This window comes from Glycine soja, chromosome 7 (genome assembly GCF_004193775.1).
Source record: "Glycine soja cultivar W05 chromosome 7, ASM419377v2, whole genome shotgun sequence".
NCBI lineage: Eukaryota > Viridiplantae > Streptophyta > Magnoliopsida > Fabales > Fabaceae > Glycine > Glycine soja.
In genome coordinates, this window is record NC_041008.1 from 28,011,808 (window position 1) to 28,031,490 (window position 19,683).

General features: G+C 38.5%; 1 non-coding gene across 1 annotated transcript; it reads left to right on the forward strand.

The window, feature by feature from the left end:
* Nucleotides 1–19,343: 19,343 nt before the first annotated feature.
* Nucleotides 19,344–19,450, forward strand: LOC114420790. Its single transcript, XR_003668423.1, has one exon. It is a non-coding gene; the product is annotated as a small nucleolar RNA R71 (small nucleolar RNA).
* Nucleotides 19,451–19,683: the final 233 nt, after the last annotated feature.

A 19,683-nucleotide genomic window follows, 5' to 3' on the forward strand; every position in this document is an offset into this window, starting at 1 on the left:
TCTGTGGAAACTCTAAAGAATCATGTTAAAAACATTTAGCACAAGACATGTGAGGAGATACATGGAGAAAAATGAAGAAAGAAAAATGGAAGAGAAGGTAAAGCAAAAAATTAATGGAGGTTTAAGGAGCACCTACTTGAAGCTCTTGTGCTCTGATTACCACTTGATGGAAGCTTGCTTGTGGGGCTTCTATGGAGACTGGATCTTTGAACTTCAATGAGGTCCTTTAATGGTGATTTTCCACCATGGAGATGCAGCGGAAGACAAATGAGAAGAGGTGAGAGGAGGCGCCATCCACTAGGGAATAAGCCATGGAAGAAGGAGCTTCACCACCAAGATGAGCCTTGGATAAGAAGCTTGGAAGGATGCTTCAATGGAGGAAAAGAAAGAGGGAGAGAAAGAGAGAGGGGGGAGCACGAAATTGAAGGAATAAAAGAGGGAGAGAAGTGGAACTTTGAAGTATGTCTCACAAGAATCTCATTCATCAAAGTTACAATAAGTGTTACACATGCTTCTATTTATAGACTAGGTAGCTTCCTTGAGAAGCTTTGTTGAGAAAACTTCCTTGAGAAGCTTCTTTGAGAAAACTTCCTTGAGAAGCTATAGCTTAGCTACACACACCCCTCTAATAACTAAGCTCACCTCCTTTGGAAGCTTCCTTGAGAAGATTCCTAAAGAAGCTAGAGCTTAGCTACACACACCCCCTATAATAGCTAAGCTCACCCCCATGTCAAAATACATGAAAATATAAAAAAAGTCCCTATTACAAAGACTACTCAAAATTCCCTGAAATACAAGGCTAAAACCCTATACTACTAGAATGGCCAAAATACAAGGCCCAAAAGAAGGAAAAACCAATTCTAACATTTACAAAGAAGAATGGATCCAACCTTGACCCATAGGGTAAAAAATCTACCCTAAGGTTCATGAGAACCCTAGGGCCTTCTTTAGTAGCTCTAGCCCAAGCCTCTTGGAGTCTTCTATCCAATAACCTTGGGGGGTAAGATTGCATCAGTTTTTCTAATCAATCATGCTTTTGTGTTCTATGTTGTAGCCTAAATTACTGAACCTCGATTCCTAGTTGGTCCGAATCAATCCAAGCTTCGTCCTCAGATCCCTCTTGTTGGACTAGGCTCAATTTAGGCAGCCCTCCTAGGTTTAGACTAACTTAAACTAAACTTCATCCTCAGATCCCTCTTGTTGGACTAGACTCAACTTAAATAGCTTACGAAAGTTTAGACTAATTTAGCCTAAGCTTTGTCCTCAGATCCCTCTTGTTGGACTAGACTTAGACCAAACAGCATTATTGTAACAACATACTTAAAACCAAAACTTAATCCACAAATCCCTCTTGTAAGACTAAGTTTCAATTATGCTTCATTCAAGTTCTAAGGCAACAATACATTTTGCAATGTTCAAATCACCTAACTAGGCACACAAATGGCTGATCAGACCAGGAGCATACAAAATTTAAGCACTGAACACAAGAAACATAATCAATTAGATATGAAAATAATTACATAAGTTGTTCAGTAGAAATCCCTAACAAGGGTGTTTAGCCAGCCATTACAGATGAAACCCTAACAATAATAAGCTTACAAAACCTAGGTATCTCTACAAAAGCTGCTCCTCTTGCTGCCTCCAGAGCTCTTTTCCCGAAATAGGCACTGTGGTGTGCTATGGAATTCTATGCCCTGGGCATTGTACCCTAATTCTGCACATAATAGGCTTTAAACAGGCTCTGAATTGACGACTTTGCGCTTAGCACCACCCTCGCGCTTAGAACGAGTAAGTGGATTTGAGCTTAGCGCCAGTCGTGCGTTGAGCCTGGCTAAAGACAACGGCTGCGCTTAGCGCACTGATCTTGTGCTTAGCGCACGACCTTGATGTTGATGCTCTACCAGATTTTTCTGTCACGCTAAGCACGCTGAAGTTGCGCTTAGCGGTGGATGGGTGCTTAGCCCACTGATGAGCTAAGCTCAACTGTCACTTTTAGCACTTCATGACTTAGCCTCATTTTCACCTGAAATTGCATATATTTCATTATTAAATCCAATGGACATATTCTAGAGACAACTTTAACCATTAAACAAGATTTATTTACAAAAATAACTACAAAATAACCGTAAATTGGGGAACTATACAAGTTTTGGAAAATGTTTTCTATACAAAAGTTAGTCGTATAAGACGACTAACAGTTTCCATATGAATTTAATTTAAATTTCACTTCAGTTCCAAGTAAAAAGGAGAAAAATTTGAAGGTGCAAAAGCTGCTGTATCGCTAAGGCTAGACCGTGCGCTTAGCGAGACTCAACCGTTAAGCGAGACATCATCCGCTTAGCGAGTGAGATGAATATTGAAGAGAATCTACCATGTCATCACGTGCTCAGCGCATCATCAGCTCATTCAGCGAGAAGATTCTCTCTTCTGTGCTTAGCGTGAGAATGGCACTAAGCCAAATTTCACTTACTCGCGCTAATCACGCCTTCGCGGACAAAAAGCCCTTTTTAAGCCTGAATTGCAGAGAATGAAGAGAGGAGGTTTGAATAGACTACGTGAGCCTAGTGCTGAACAAAGAACAGAGGAAAAGCTGAGCAAGGAAGAAAAAGGCCCTAACTTTTAGGTAGATTTTAGGTATAGGAGTGATTCCTAGGTTCTTAGAGGTGGAGGAGACATCCCCACTGCTTTGTAATCTGGTATTTTCTCTAAAACCCTTCTCCAATTTGTGAAAGGTACTCCCTTGTAATGGAGGGCTAGAATCTTTTATTGGGAAATTCTACTGATACTTGATGCAAATATTATTACTATCTATTTGATGTTGTTTTTATGCGTTCAATATTTCTATCTGTGCTTATGTTATGCAAGCTTGTGGCTTGATCACCCATTTGTGTGTAAGGTTAGGAGATTTAGCATTGGAAAATGTACTGCATCATTAGAACTGGATAGGACAAGGCTAGGTTATCGAACTACCAGACATGGAGTGCGGTAATTTAGTTTTTATCATGCTGTAATTGTAATGCTGTTCGGTTAGGCTAAGTTCAACAAGAGACATCTGCAAGCAAAGTTTAATTTGAATTAGGCCAAACTCGCGAGACATCGGTGTTTGGTATTTGTGCCTTCAACATAGAACACAAAAATAATTTCAAGTAGAGAAAAATCCTAATTGCATCAAGCATTTCAGTAGAATGACCCAACGCTTTTACATATTTGTTTTCACACTCACTTTCTGATAATTACTGCTTTTACTTAGAATAGAATTACTAATTTTTTACTTCATGATAATCAATTCTTTACGCAAATTCCTATTTACTGAATGATTCTTTGCCAATTAAAACACGTTCCCTGAGTTCGATACTCGACTCACACCGTTTTAATTATTTACTTGATGACCCGGTGCACTTGCCGGTTAGATTTCACATCCACAAAAACAAGTAGTACTAGGATGCGAACAAGTATTTTGGCGCTATTGCTGGGGAACTTCACTTTATTTGGAAAAGTTTAGTTCAGTTTGTAGGTGTTTATTCTTTATTCTTTGATTCATTGGTTTGTTTTTGTGAATATTTGTTTACTGCAGAATTTATTTTTCTTCGAAATTGGTTAATTGCTGTTTATTCTTAGTTTTGTATGCATAGAAAGTCCTCTACAGGTAATTTGGTTCCAATAGACTTGGAAATAAAAGCAACTTGTAGAAGGAACAGAGCAGAAAGGCATAGAAATTTTTTGCAGGATATAGAAGCAACAACAAGTCTTAAAGAACCTCAGTCTTCAGAGTCATCTTCTAGTTTTCCAGAGACAAGGGAATCAAATACAGCATTTCTTGAAGCCAACACAATGGCTGATGAGCAACCTAGACGAGTAACCCTTGAAGACTACTCAAGGACAAGTGTGCCACAATTTTTCACTAGTATTGCGCAGCCGGAGGTTCAAGCTCAGAATATCGCATATCCACATTCTTTGATTCAGCTTATACAAGGCAATCAATTTCATAGTTTGCCCAATGAAGATCCTTATGCACATCTAGCAGCTTACATTGAAATTTGTAACATAGTCAGAATTGCTGGAGTGCCAAAAGATGCTGTTAGGCTCAACTTATTTTCATTCTCACTATTTGAGGAAGCCAAGAGGTGGCTGCATTCACTCAAAGGTAATAGCTTGAGGACTTGGGATGAAGTTGTGGAAAAGTTTCTGAAGAAATATTTCCCAGAGTCTAAGACTGCAGAAGGAAAGGCTGCCATCTCTTCCTTTCACCAGTTCCCTGATGAATCTTTGAGTGAAGCCCTAGAAAGATTCTGTAGCTTGTTGCGGAAAACTCCTACTCATGGATTCTCTGAGCCTATACAATTGAATATTTCCATTGACGGGTTGAGGCCACAATCTAAGCAGCTCTTAGATGCTTTTGTAGGGGGTAAAATAAAGCTTAAAACTCCTGAAGAAGCCATGGAACTAATTAAGAATATGGCTACTACTGATCATGCTACCTTGTGTGATAGAACACATTATCCCACCAAGAAGAGTTTATTAGAGATGTCATCACAAGATGCTCTGTTGCCGCGTAATAAGTTGTTGTCCAAGCAACTCGAAACTTTAACAGAAACACTGAGTAAGCTGCTAACTCAACTAGATGTTAGTCAGCCTTCACATTCTTCTATTTTGCAGGTTGTAGGTTGCACACTTTGTGGTGGAGCTCTTGAATCAGGCTATTGTATTCCCACTGAAGAATCAACACATGAAGTTAATTATATGGGGAACCAGGCAAGGCAGAATTTTAATGGAGGTGGATTTTCTGGATTCCAACAGGGCCAACATTACAACCAGCAACAAAATTAGTGGAGGAATCACCCTGGTAATCAATTCAACAAAGACCAGGGTGGACCATCAAATAGGCCGCCACAACAAGGGCCTAACCTCTATGAGAGGACAACAAAGCTAGAGGAGACTCTTGCTCAATTCATGCAGGTTTCAATGTCAAATCACATGAATACTGAGTCGACCATTAAAAATTTGGAGATCCAGGCGGGACAATTAGCTAAACAAATAGCTGACAACTCTTCCTCATAATTTGAAGCCAACACAAAAAACAATCCAAAGGAAGAGTGTAAAGCTATGATGACCCGTGGAAAAATGGAAACCATGGCTGAAGAAGAGAAGGATGAGAAGATAGTGGATGGAGATAAACAACAGCTGGTAATTGAACCAGCATCTGAACTGGAGGACAATTTTTGTGAACTTGAAGAGATAGAAGATAAAGAGGATGACCAGGAGAATGAGAATACAATAAGCAAGAATAAGAATGAAATAAATGATGAGAAAAAGAAAGAAAAAGAAAAAGAAAACAATGAAAAAATTGAAAAAAATGAAAAAAGAGATGAAAAGAAAAAGAGTAAGAGTGAGCAGTCCAAAGAAAAAAAGAAAGAGGTAGCTCCATCTGAGGGGAAAGAAGTGCCATATCCATTGGTACCTTCTAGGAAGGACAAAGAAATACATCTTGCGCATTTTCTTGACATCTTCAAGAAGCTAGAGATCACCATGCCCTTCAAAAAGGCCTTACAACAGATGCCACTTTACTCTAAATTTATGAAGGATATGCTAACCTGAAAGAGCAAGTATATCCACAGTGATACAATTGTAGTGGAGGGAAACTATAGTGCTGTGATTCAACTCATCCTTCCACCCAAGCACAAAGATCCAAGAAGTGTCACTATGCCTTGCTTGATCGATGCAGTCTCAGTTGGTAAGGCTCTTATTGATTTAGGAGCCAACATAAATTTGATGTCGCTTTCTATGTGTCGAAGGATGGGAGAGCTGGAGATAATGTCAACCAGAATGACTCTACAGTTAGCTGATCACTCCATCACCATATCGTATGGAGTGATAGAAGACGTTTTGGTCCGAGTAAAGCACTTCACTTTCCCTGTCGACTTTGTGGTCATGGACATCGAAGAAGATTCTGATATCCCATTGATCTTGGGATGTTCGTTCATGCTGACCGTAAGTTGTGTGGTGGATATGGGAAGAAGAAAGTTGGAAATGGGCATCGAAGATCAAAAGATCAGTTCGAACTATTTGATGAAGAAAAACAACTTTTGGACCAAAATGTCTGCTTGTAGGTGAAGGAGTTTGAGGAAAAGGTTCTGAAGGTAGGAACCAAATTTGATCTATACCCTTGTGGTATCATGCGTCAAGCTATGATGTTAAAAGAACGCTTCCTGGGAGGCAACCTAGTCTTTTTTTAATTCTATTTTCATTGCATTTTTTTTAGTTGGTTTATTTGAGGTTGCATGAAATAATTTTAAGCATGTTTTGTATTGCATAAAAGGGGTTGAACAACTTCTTTGAAGTAGTGGACGAAAAATTAAATTAGAAAAATTTTTAGCAGTCCACTCGCTAAGCGCGCATCCCACACTAAGCAAATTTTCCTTCCTACGCTAAGCGTCTTGACCCCTGATCCTTAGCTGTTGTGGTCTTGCTAAGCACGTTCTTTGCACTTAACCCAAAGAATTCTCTGGATTTGAATTCTTTCGAATTGGGCTAAGCGCACGGACTCGCTAAGCGCAAAAACTTCTCTAGATTTTAATTCTTTCGAATTGCGTTAAGCAGAGCCACCCGTGCTAAGCGTAGCCCACTACTACATTTAAGGAGCATGATTATTCGCTAAGCGCGACTCTTCACGCTAAGCCCAAAGTCTTCTCTGGAAAATTTGAATTTTTTCATTGGGCTAAGCGAGTTTGCCTGCTAAGTGCGTGTGTTTGGAATCTTAAACGTTATGTATGCTCGCTTAGCGAGTTGATGCGCTAAGCAAGGCATTCGAAACCTCAAAAAATAAGGCATAACTGCCTTTGGCAGTTACATTTTCATTTGTGCTTTTAAACTACATTTTTGGCATTTCGTTGGTGCTTCTTCTCTGCAATGTGCTCTCACTCTTTGCTTGTTCTCCTTGCTTCCTTCTTTGCATCCAATTTCAGCAATCCAAGTAAGCTTCCTTTAACCTTGTTTTTATTTTTTTTTAACCGTAGGTTAGTTAACTTAGTTTACTACTTTAAAGCTTTGATTTTCATTTTGATTGTATGATGTTAGGTTAGTTGTTAGTTAGAATAGTGCTAGGGGTTTTGATTCACATACAATGTATGTCATTTTGGAATGTTTTGGTTAGGATTTGATGGCCTAATAGAGGCCTAAGTTGAGGGGGCTGAAAAAGCCCCAATTTTTCTAAACATGGCGATGAACGCACTAAGCGTGTCTTGCTGCGCTAAGTGAGTTCATCACTTTTTGATGAATATCTAGATTTCCAGATGAACTCGCTAAGCCGGCCCTGTCCTGCTAAGTGAGTTCATCTTTTCTGATGAATGATTGAATGTTTATGAACTCGCTAAGCGTGACTGTGTGCTAAGCAAGTAATGTGTTTCAAAAACTTCAGAAATTTTTTTATTGCTTTCGTGTTCATGGCTAAGCGAGTTTGCTTGCTAAGCCACTCAGCCCTGTTGGTTGAATAAGCCTGGGCTAAGCGAGCTTGCCCGCTAATCCTAAGGCACTTGTGATTTTCTTTATGTTTTGCCATGTGTTAAGCACGCCCTGTCACGCTAAGCGCAATTTACTCTCTGTTTCTTTAATTGTTGGAATTGGGCTTAGCGAGCCTTCTCGCTAAGCCATCTATGTCCAGTAGTGTTTTCGTGCTAAGTGTGTTTGGCCGCGCTAAGCGCAATTTGGTTTCCGTTGTGGAATTGGGCTTAGCGAGCAAGCTCGCTAAGCCAATTCTGCAAAAAATTCTGATTTGTGACAACTCACTAAGCACGTGGCTGTCGCGCTAAGCGCTTGTGTAATTTTTCATAAGGTGCGCTAAGCGCATTTGTCGCCCTAAGCGCCCAATCTGAATTTCAATTTTATTTTTTAGGTTGTCATTTCAAATAAAACCTGTTTTAACTTGGTTTCTATGTTTCTTTTGTGCAGATGGCTTCTAGGAAAAGGAAAGCCGCAGCTTCCAGGCCCCAGCCACACTATGATACTCACAGATTCACCTCTGAGGACACCTAGAACCGCTACGCTGACAACGTCGTGGCTGGAACATCCTTCCAAAAAGGAACGTGAAGCTTTTTGTCATAGAGTTTGATGAGTTCAGGATAGAGCTAGTCAAAAGAAACAGTCATAGGACGCTGACCAACCTCATGGAGGGGAGCATAGATGTGGCTCTCGTGAAGGAATTTTATGCTAATCTTTATGTCCCGGGGGATAAACCTCCAAAGCATGTTAGGGTCAGAGGGCATTTAATTAAGTTTGATGTGGATTCCCTTAAAACTTTTCTGGAGACTCCGATTGTTCTAGAGCCAGGGGAGACTGATCGAGGCCGTACACGAATCAAGTAAACATTAAAAATGCAGTATCTAGAAAGTGATCCTAGGTCATCTCCCAATGAGAAATGGTCAACCAAACGTTCATAACAGATAGTAATAAAATAATAACGAATTGGGGGGATTTGTTTGTTTTGTAAATTAAACTGCAAGCAAATTTGAATTAAAGAAATAATATAATTAAAACATGTTGTTTCCCCTTGATTCACAAGCAAATGTCTTATCCTAGGTTATGAGGATTTATCCCTAATCAGTTCAACCACTTAATCCAACCCTAAATTAAATTACTAAGCGAAAATCAACATAAGGCTGTCATTATGTGATTAAGCAACACATACACCAATTAATCATGAAGGAAATTGATCATTAAGCATAAACGTAAATTAAGCGCAGAGACAATTAATCAAGCACTAAGCATGCATGGATTAATACCAACAATTATAGAGCAATTGGTGACGAGGAAAAACTGATCAGAATTCAATAATAATATTAAAACCTCAAAGAGAGTTGTGCTTCATCCTCCAGAGAAAACAATGTTGGAGACCTAGTGTCATACCCTAATTTCATCCGGGGATTATTATTTGATGATATACAACCTTTGATTGGCCACTTCGAGATACTTGGCACCCTTTGTTGCACAATATGTGAAGTCCCGAGACGTGCCGAAAATCAAAAGGAAGCAGGCTTACGCGATCCGTGAAAATTCCGTAATGTGACGGAAATCGAAAGGAGGTGTTTTTCGCAATCCGTGAGTTTTCGTAACTTCTTCGAAAGCTAAAAAAGAGTAAATACATAATCCATAAGGATTCGTAACCTTGAGGAAGGAAAATAAGTATCGTTACAAAATTCGTAAAGTTTCGTAACGTTATGGAAAAAGAATTACCAAAAAAGGTAAAGGGGGGTGCATTTAGTAAAAATGGGGGTACAAATAGCAATCAGGCCCACTTGGGCCTTCCAGATTCTTCCTCCAGAAGGCTGTTGCTTCTGGAGGAAGCAACCTTGCTCGCCTGGGCGAGCTGGGTGGCAAGCTCCTCCCCTATTTTGCTATAAATAGGGGGAGGAGTGAAGAGGGAAGGGTTCAGCCTTCTTGGCACTTCTTATTCTCTCAAAATTGCTGAGGAAAATTGTTTCCGTGAAGAAAATCCAAGCCGAGGCGCTTTCGTAACGTTTCCGTGAGTAATTACGCGAAGATTTTCGACCGTTCTTTGACATTCATCGTTCGTTCTTCGTTTTATTCAGTCTTCAACTGGTAAGTACCCCAAACCGAGCTTTTCAATTCATTCTATGTACCCGTGGTGGTCCACATTTTGTTTCATGTATTTTATTCTCGTTTTCATTCGCTTTCTATACCCCCTTTTGACGTGCTTCAGTCATTTATTTAAGTCGTTCCTCACCTAATCAAAAAATAAAATAAATTTCCACTGATCATTTGAATCGTATCATCCGTTAATTTCTGTTAAAATGAATTCCGACCGTTCGGTCGTGCCGTAACCACGGTGGAAATAAAAAAAAGAGGTAAAATAATAATATAATAATAAAAAATATACCTTTTAGTAAAATAAAGCGAAAAAATCAATCGGACATTTTCTCTTTGGGATTTCTCATTCTTAATCGGATTGATTAATAACTAAAGTGAAACTAAGGCTAAAATCAACTCGCCTAGTCAAGCTCATCCACAAAAAAGTCACTAAAAAGGGTTTGAAAATTTATCATCTCTGTTTTCCTTATCAAGTAAATGGATCATTTTTAAGGTCCAACACCTAAAAATGATCACCTTTTCAAGTAAAAAGAATCGCTTGATTCACTCTTAAGAAAGAACTACGTAGGTCTGATTTCCTCTTCGATGGAGGGTACGTAGGAGCAGAAGCCCCGCTTTTGTCGACCTCAAAAAATAAAAGAAATAAAAGTTAAGGTAACACAATTTCCAAAATTCTAAAAAATAGGTTGTGTCCTTTGAGACAAACGTGAGAGGTGCTAATACCTTCCTCAAACGTAAATACAACTCCCGAACTTAGAATTTTCTTTTTGACCGGTTTCCTTCGGTTTTTCCGACGTTTCCCACAAATAAACGTTGGTGGCGACTCCGCGCATCTTTCCTCCTTTGGAAAGCGCACCCGTGAGCCTCGCCTCGCATGCCCGCAAAAGGGCACGTTGCGACACCTAGCCTTCCATTAATCAACAGAAAATGAAATTGCAATTGGAAGCAGAAAACAAAATTGCAGATTGAAGCCAAAAACGAAATTGCAGAAAACGAATTTTATTGCTACGTGAACAGTGTGCGTGAACAGTAAAAACTGGAATTGCAAAACCCTAAAATTATTGTCCTCTCCAAAACAGTCTACAAACTAAAACCCTGGTGCTGTTATATAGATCCTTAGCCCCAAAGCTTACAAATCTGTTTTAAGTCCATGCCAATAAACAAAATAAAATAAAATCTTGACAAGATAAGATAAGATTGGATGAAATAAAATCTGGACGAAATAAAATCTAGATGAAATAAAATCTAGATAAGATAAGATTTGATAAAATAAAATTGTCTGCTCTCTTCAAGTCCAAACCCAATTCCGGATTCAAACCCAATTGCTTATAATTCTCCTGAAATTAAATTAGAAACACAAAATTAGTCAAGTAGGCCCAAATGATAAAACTGCATAATTAATTTGACAATTAACGCTAATCAATAATTTAAATGGTGACAAAAAAGGTTAAGAAATAGGAGAAAATAATGACACATCAAATCCCCCCACACTTAGACTTTTGCACTCCTGGGCAAAATTAAAAAGCAAAGCAAGGAACACATCCAGAGACATTAAAGAGAAACAAACAAACACAAAAACAATTACATATTTCTCAATGAATCTCAAGGAATAAAAGGAATGGGCAACATCCAACACGTAGAGAGTTAAAGAATCAAGACAGTCATGAAAATCATCCAAGCATCTCAAACATGGCAAGATAGTCAATCAGCTCAAGAATGAAAAGTGATAAAGCCCCATAAGATATGCACTATATCTCTCAAGTGTCTAGGCTACTGTTTACTCTCAGAGCACCCATGAAAACAAACACCACCTAGACTTGGCAAGACTCTAAAATGACAACCACGCCACAAACACATGCACATAAGGATCAAAAGGTCTTTTAAGGTTGTAATGGGGCAAAGGATAAGGTAGAGGAAAGTATGGGATAAGTAGCTAAAACCCAAAGGAATAGAGGAGCAATGGGGAATAAGTGGAAACTAAGAAAGAGTAGTAAACCCAAAACCAAAATTAAAAATTAAGCTTAAAAGGTAAACCCAAAACAAAATCAAACAAGTCCTCAAACCAATCTAAGTTTTCAAACCAAGACCTCATTTATTCAACTTAGTCTTTTTTTGTTTTCTTTTTTTTTCGTTTTTTAACGTGAATAGTAGCATTTGAAAGCATTTGAAAAATAAAGTAAAAATTAGGCAATATATGTATATACATCAAGCATGGCCAAAATACATCATCAAGCATGGCCAACAAAAACATATCATCCAATGAAGCATACCCCCCCCCCCCCCACCCACACACACACACTTATTCCCAAAACAATTCCAAAGCTCCAAAATTCCTTAAGGGTAGGGTAAGATCATGGTTTTTCACTTAAGGCTTGTAATGAGCTTCAAAACAAAGAAAGGGGAACATAGGCTCAAAGGGGCTAACAAAGGAATCAATTCAGGGTAGGCTCATTTGGCTAGAGGCTTATAAGAACAAAATGCCTAAATCATCTCCCAACATGCACATGTGAAGCAAGAAGTATCAACAAGAGTCAAGCCAAGGCTATTGTGCAAGCAATCAATGAGTCAAAACACACCGAATAAAATAGATGATGATGGCTCAAATTCTCACCAAGGGTAAATCTATCACTTTCAATTCGAACTTTCAAAACTAACTTGACATGTAGAGAAAAACAAGGATTTCAATTCACAAAATGCCAAGAAACTCCTATTTCAAAAATAATTACCCATTACCTGTGCATAACCCAAAATTCAAAGAGAAACATGCAATGTTGTACACAAAACATAAAATCAAAATAACAGAATTAACCTAGAAAACCTAACAAAATTAAACTAGAAAACCCAACGAAATTAAAGAACAATCTCCCCCCCCCCCCCCCCCCACACACTTAAACAACACATTGTCCTCACTGTAGCACAATCATAAGATCAAGAGCAATCAAATCAATCAATTAATTTGGACAAGTGCAATAAAAGTAAAGAAGGAGATAGAAAAAGAAAAATCCCTAAGTCAGGACGGAAGAGAAGTAGGGTGAAGTAAGGAAGTCTCCTCCACCACTACATCCACTAAGGAGGGATTTGTGAGGAATGGTTTCAGCCAGTGTCGATTGACCTTGAAGCTCTTATCTGTGGATTCACTTTTGATCTCAACTGTACCATAAGGAAAAACATTAGTCACCACAAAAGGACCAATCCACTTTGACCTCAACTTACCACTCATGAGTCCGAGCCTAGAGTTATACAATAAAACTTTCTGTCTAACCACGAAGTCCTTCTTAGCTATCAGGCTATCATGGAACTTCTTGGTCTTCTCCTTGTAGAATTTGGAATTCTCATAGGCTTCTAAATGGATCTCATCTAGCTCACTTAGTTGAAACTTCCTTTCCTCTCCAGCCTGATCTATAGAGAAGTTGCAGGTCTTTACAGCCTAGTAGGCTTTGTGCTCTATCTCTACAGGAAGATGACATGCCTTGCCAAAGACAACCCTATGGGTGCTTTGTAGGCAGTCCTATGCGCCCAAAGAGCATCATCCAACTTGGTGCTCCAATCCTTTCTGTTCGGCTGCGCAATCTTCTCCAAGATCCTTTTTATCTCCTTGTTTGAAATCTTAGTCTGCCCATTAGTTTGGGGGTGGTAAGGTGTGGAAATTCTGTGCATGACCCCATACTTTTTTAGCAGGGCATACATGGACCTGTTACAAAAATGGGTGCCTTGATCACTAACGATGGATCTAGGGACTCCAAACCTGCAAAACAAATTAGATCTAACAAAATCCACAACAACCTTAGCATCGTTAGTTCTGGTGGGTTTGGCTTCCACCTATTTTGAAACATAATCAACAACAAGGAGAATATAAACAAAACAAAAAGAGACAGGGAAAGGCCCCATAAAGTCTATACCCCAGACTTTAAACACCTCACAAAACAACATAGGTTGTTGAGGCATTTGTTGTCTCCATGAAAGTAAGTCGCCTGCTCTCTGACAAGGCTCACGAGTGCTACAAATTTTCCAATAGAAACCACAGTCAAGCACCGTGCGAGCTGTCCTTTGTATGCCAAGATGGGCACCTGGTGTAGAAGAATGATAGAATTGTAGGACCAAGTCAATCTCATGGTCTGGAATGCATCTACTAATAACCTGGTCACTGCACAACTTCCACAAATATCATCCCAAATATAATGCTTAGCATCACTCTTAATTTTGTCATTTTGAGCTTTAGATGCTAAGGGAGGAAAAACAGAAGCAACCAAATAATTCACAATATTAGCAAACCAAGGAGTGGGGAAGGAATCAGAAATACTATACAGGATGTACAAATGGTCATCCGGAAAATCATCCCGAATGGGTAAGTCCTCAGACGCATGCTCAATCCTACTCAGGTGGTCAGCCACGAGGTTCTGTGCACCACTCTGATCATGGATCTCCAAATCAAACTCTTGGAGCCAAAGCATGCACCTGATCAATCTGGGCTTTGATTCAGCCTTCTCCAGCGGGTACTTCAAAACTGCATGGTCAGTATAAAGAACAACACGAGTACCAAGTAAATATGAACGAAATTTCTCAAGAGCAAAAACTATCGCTAATAGCTCCTTCTCTGTGGTAGTGTAATTTGCTTGAGCAGCATCCAATGTTCTAGAAGCGTAGTAGATCACCAGAGGCAGCTTGTCAATCTTTTGAGCAAGGACAGCTCCCAATGCATAATTGGATGCATCGCACATTAGCTCAAATGATGCTGTCCAATCAGGTGCTTGAATGATAGGGGTGGCAGTCACTGCACGCTTGAGGCAATCAAAAGCCTCTTTGCACCGGCCATCAAAATCAAACTCCGCCTCCTTTTGCAGCAGATTGGATAGTGGAAGGGCCACTTTGCTAAAGTCCTTGGTAAAGCGCCTATAAAACCCTGCATGACCAAAAAAAGAACGAACCTCTCGCACATAAGAGGGGTAAGGCAATTGTGAAATAACATCTATTTTTGCAGGGTCTACCTCTATGCCCCTACTAGAAATATAATACTTCATAGAATGTCATATAATCCAGAAAGTCATTCATAATAACCAAATATAAGTACATACCACTAATCATATATCATCAAAATAATTGAGTTTAAAACTCATAACCATAAACAACCAAGAGCAAGTAAATATAATCATCATGTTCAATCATACTAATCAAATAATAAAAGAAATACTAAGTATTCAAATGTCATAAAAACATACCCAAATACAAGGATTAGAAACAAAATATAATCATTAAACAAGAAAAGAGAAGCTTATAGAAATCAAACACGATAATAAATTATCCTTACATTATAATAGAAGCATATGTGCATAAATAACAAATAAGTCATAAGTCATCAAAACATAAATCATTTGTCTAAGTCACTTGCATCTAGAAGTCCTAATTCTCTTCAAATGGTGTAGAAAGAGTCTTTGGTTAGTGGTTTTGTAAAGATGTCTGCAAGTTGGTTTTTAGTGTCTATAATTTTTTTTAAAACACAATCACCTTTTTCCTAAGACTAAGTGTTAATTGACAATCATATATATTCAAAATTAAAAGTAAATATAGTTAATTAAACATTGTAAACATAATCAAACAATTTCAACAATTATTTTCAATTAGCCACGAAAATAAATTAACTGAAAATATTACTCATACCTTAATTCATAGAGATGGCTTAGATGTTACCTCTTTTGAGATTTTACTGATATTGTGGTCGCCTTATGTAACATGTCCATTTTTCTGAACATCCACTATCGATGTATCACTTCTTCCTTACAAATTCTTCTTTGTTGTTATCATGAGATTTTGTCATGAGACAAAAATTTACTTGGTCTTCATCATGATCTTGGAATAACCTGTTCCTGAAAATGCTTTTGAAAGACAAAGAATCTAAAGAGGCCATTAATCTTGAAGTTGTTAAACTTTCTACAAGACACCTGCTCTGATACCACTTGTTGGATCGAGTGGCCTTAGAATAATTAAGAAGGGGGGTTGAATTAATTATTCCTAAACCTTTACTAATTAAAAGTTTACTCTTCTAAGGCTTTTAATAAATTGTTAAGAGAATGAGGAGTAGAAGAGAAACTTAACAGAAAGTAAAAGCGGAAATTAAATGAACAGTGGAAAGTAAAAGCAGAAATTAAATGCACAGCGGAAAGTAAAAGAGTAGGGAAGAAGAAAGCAAACACACAAGAGTTTTTATACTGGTTCGGCAACAACTCGTGCCTACATCCAGTCCCCAAGCGACCTGCGGTCCTTGATATTTCTTTCAACCTTGTAAAAATCCTTTTACAAGCAAAGATCCACAAGGGATGTACCCTCCCTTGTTCTCTTTGAACCTAGTGGATGTACCCTCCACTAGAACAGATCAACAAGAGATGTACCCTCTCTTGTTCTCAGTCAAACCCAAGTAGATGTACCCTCTACTTGTACCACAAAGGATGTACCCTCCAATGTGTTAAGACAAAGATCTCAGGCTGTTAAACCTTTGATACTTTGTGAATAGGGATACAAAAGAATTCTCAAGCGGTTAGTCCTTTGAACACTTTTGTATTAGGGAATGGGAAGAATCAAAAGAATTCTCAGACTGTGTCGTTTTGAATTCTTTGACAAGGGAGAAGGGAGACACAAAAGAATTCAGGCGGTTAGTCCTTCGTTCTTTTGGAAAAGGGAGAAGAGAGACACAAAAAGAATTCAGGCAGTTAGTCCTTGGCGAATTCTTTTTGGCAAAGGGAGAAGGGAATGAAAAAGATGAATAGCATAAGTTTTCAAGGTTTGGAAAACCAGAAAACTTCATAAAGCTTTTGGTACAAATAAGAAGAAGAAGTTCAAAGAGATTCAAGGCTTTGTAAAGGATTGATTGAATAAGTGTAAAAAGTGTATTGAAAAGCAAATCAAAGCCTTGCATTTATAGACTCTTCATGTCTTGCCAAGAGGACCATTTAGAAGAGTTATAACTTTTAGAAAAACTTAAAACCAATTTGAAAAAGTCAAAAACCTTTTGAAGAGTTACATCTTTTGAATTATTCAGAAACAGTCACTGGTAATCGATTACACTAATTTGGTAATCGATTACACAAGGCTTTTATGTGAAAGGATGTGACTCTTCACATTTGAATTTGAATTTCAACGTTCAAAGGCACTGGTAATCGATTACCAAAACATTGTAATCGATTACAGCTTTTTGAAATTAATTGGAACATTGTAAATTCAATTTGAAATTTTTTTCAAAATAATTTTGCTACTGGTAATCGATTACAACAATTTGGCAATCGATTACCAGAGAGTAAAAACTCTTTGGTAAACATGTTTTGAGAAAAATCATGTGCTACTCAATTTTTGAGAAAAACTTTTCATACTTATCTTGGTTAAGCCTTCTCTTGATTCTTGAATCTTGATCTTGATTCTTGAGATCTTGAACCTTGAATCTTGATTCTTGACTCTAAACTTTCTTCTTGAGTCTTGAATTCTTCTTGATTCTTATCTTGAACTCTTGAATTGTTCTTGATTCACTTGAGTTGTTCTTTAATTGATCTTTGATTCACTTGAGTTTTTCTTTGATTGATCTTTGAGCTTTTTGTCATAACCTTTGTCATCATCTTTTGTTATCATCATTGTTATCATCAAAACACCTTTAAATCACCTTTGATTCATCATGAAGCTTTGCTTCTACAGAACAGTGGGAGGAACCAGGGTAGGATAAAAAGAGAAAGGTTCCTTAGCCTGTACCTCAAAGCAAGTTAGAAGTGTATGTAATTCCTGCAACATGGTTAGAGCATTCTAACTCTAAAAAATCAATATCAAGAGGTACAACACCCAAAAAATCAGAACCAGACTCAAATTCAAATTCACTCTCAGCATACAAATCAGATATAGGATCAAATTCAAACTCAGATTCAGATTCAATGCATAAGGAATGACAAGTATGCAGATCAGATAAAAAAGGATGCTTCTTACCATGAAGAACAAAATCTAAATCAAACATATAATCATCAACAATCTGATCAATTATCTCAACACGAAAAACAGAATGATCCTCAAATGGATGTTTCATGGCATCAAGAATGTTAAAATGAACAACAATATCACCAAATTCCATAGACAATGTGCCAACATAAACATCTATCTTGGTTCGGGCTGTTTTCATAAATGACCCGCCTAAAATAATTGGAACTGAACCATGGGAAAATCCCTCTTCCATATTAAGAACATAAAAATCAACAGGAAAAATAAGTTCACCAACTCGAACCAACACATCCTCTATGAAACTTGTGGGGTAAGCAACACTTCTATTTGCCAAATGAATCACTACATCTGTGGATTGCAAAGGTCCAAGAGATAAAGAATTGAAAATGGACAGAGGCATGACACTAACTGATGCTCCTAGATCTAGCATGGCATTCTCAAATTTACTGTTTCCAATAATGCAAGCTATACAGAAAGTACATGGGTCCTTACATTTCTCAAGAATGTGAGGAACAAATTTACCTATTAATGCTGACACATTTCTGCCCATGCTAATCCTTTCATTGCCTTTGAGCTTCCTTTTGTGGGTGCACAACTCCTTTAGAAACTTGGCATATCTTGGAATCTGCTTGATGGCATCTAGCAGAGGTATGTTCACCTCTACTTTCCTGAAGGTCTCCAAGATCTTCTTTTCCACTTCTTCCATCTTTTTGTTTGGAATTGATCTAGGTGGGAATGGAAGAGGGATAGGAGGCTGCTGCAAGTCAAAATTACTAGAAGAAGGTCCACCTGCATGAAAATTTTTCTTAGGAAGCTCTCTCTTTTGTGCAACTATCTCATACTCTTTTTCAGGTGTAGAATGAAGCTTGACAGCTTTAGGTGCAGTTGCTGCTACTGGTGGAGGCGCTTCAAATTGCTTGCTAGATCTTAGGGTGATGGCACTCACATTTCTTGGATTCTGCACAGTTTGTGAAGGCAATTTGTCAGAATTTTGGGATTGAGCTTGGTTTAACTGAGTAGCCATCTGCCCCATCTGATTTGTCAGACTCTGAATGGAGGCTCTTGTCTCTTGCTGAAATTGCATATTTTGGATGGTCAGTTGCCTCACTAACTCTTCTAAGGAAGGTTGAGGAGGGGCCTCAGTTGCTTGTTGTCTTTGTTGTTGCTGCATTGGAGAAGGAACATATGGCTTGCTTGGACCAACAACATTCTAGAAGGGAGGGACAGGCTGTTGTTGTTGTAGAGGACTTGTCCATCTCAGATTTGGATGATTCCTCCAACCTGGATTGTATTTGTTGCTTTAAAGGTCATAATTATTCTGTTGTTGTTGGTTTTGCTGCTAAGGGGGTCTATTATAAATGTTTGCAACATAAGCTTCAGGTTGCTCATTGACTCCAGATTGTTGCAAAGAAGGACATAGATCTGTATGGTGATCTGCAGAAGAACATAGACCACAGACTCTTGCAATAGGTGCAGATGCAGATTTTTTATTCATGGCAAGCTGAGTTACTAGGTTGACCAAGGCATCAAGTTTTCCCTCAAGCTTTTTATTTTCAGTAGATGAAGATGAATCTATGGCCACCTCATGGACTCCTCTAAGGACAATAGCATCATTTCTTGCACTGAATTGCTGGGAGTTGGAAGCCATCTTCTCAATCATATTCCTGGCCTCAGCAGGGGTCATATCACCAAGGGCTCCACCAATGGCAACATCAATCATACTCATCTCCATGTTGCTAAGTCCCTCATAGAAATACTGTAGAAGGAGTTGCTCAGAAATCTGGTGGTGAGGACAGCTTGCACACAATTTCTTGAATCTTTCCCAGTACTCATACAAGCTCTCTCCACTAAGTTGCTTGATGCTTGAAATGTCTTTTCTGATGGTAGTGGTCCTAGATGCAGGGAAGAATTTCTCCAAGAACACTCTCTTAAGGTCATCCCAGCTGGAGATGGATCTGGGAGCAAGGTAGTACAACCAATCTTTTGCCACTCCCTCCAGAAATGAGGAAAAGCCTTTAGAAAGATATGATTTTCTTGGACATCAGGGGGCTTCATGGTGGAACAAAAAATATGGAACTCCTTAAGATGCTTATGAGGATCTTCACCTGCAAGACCATG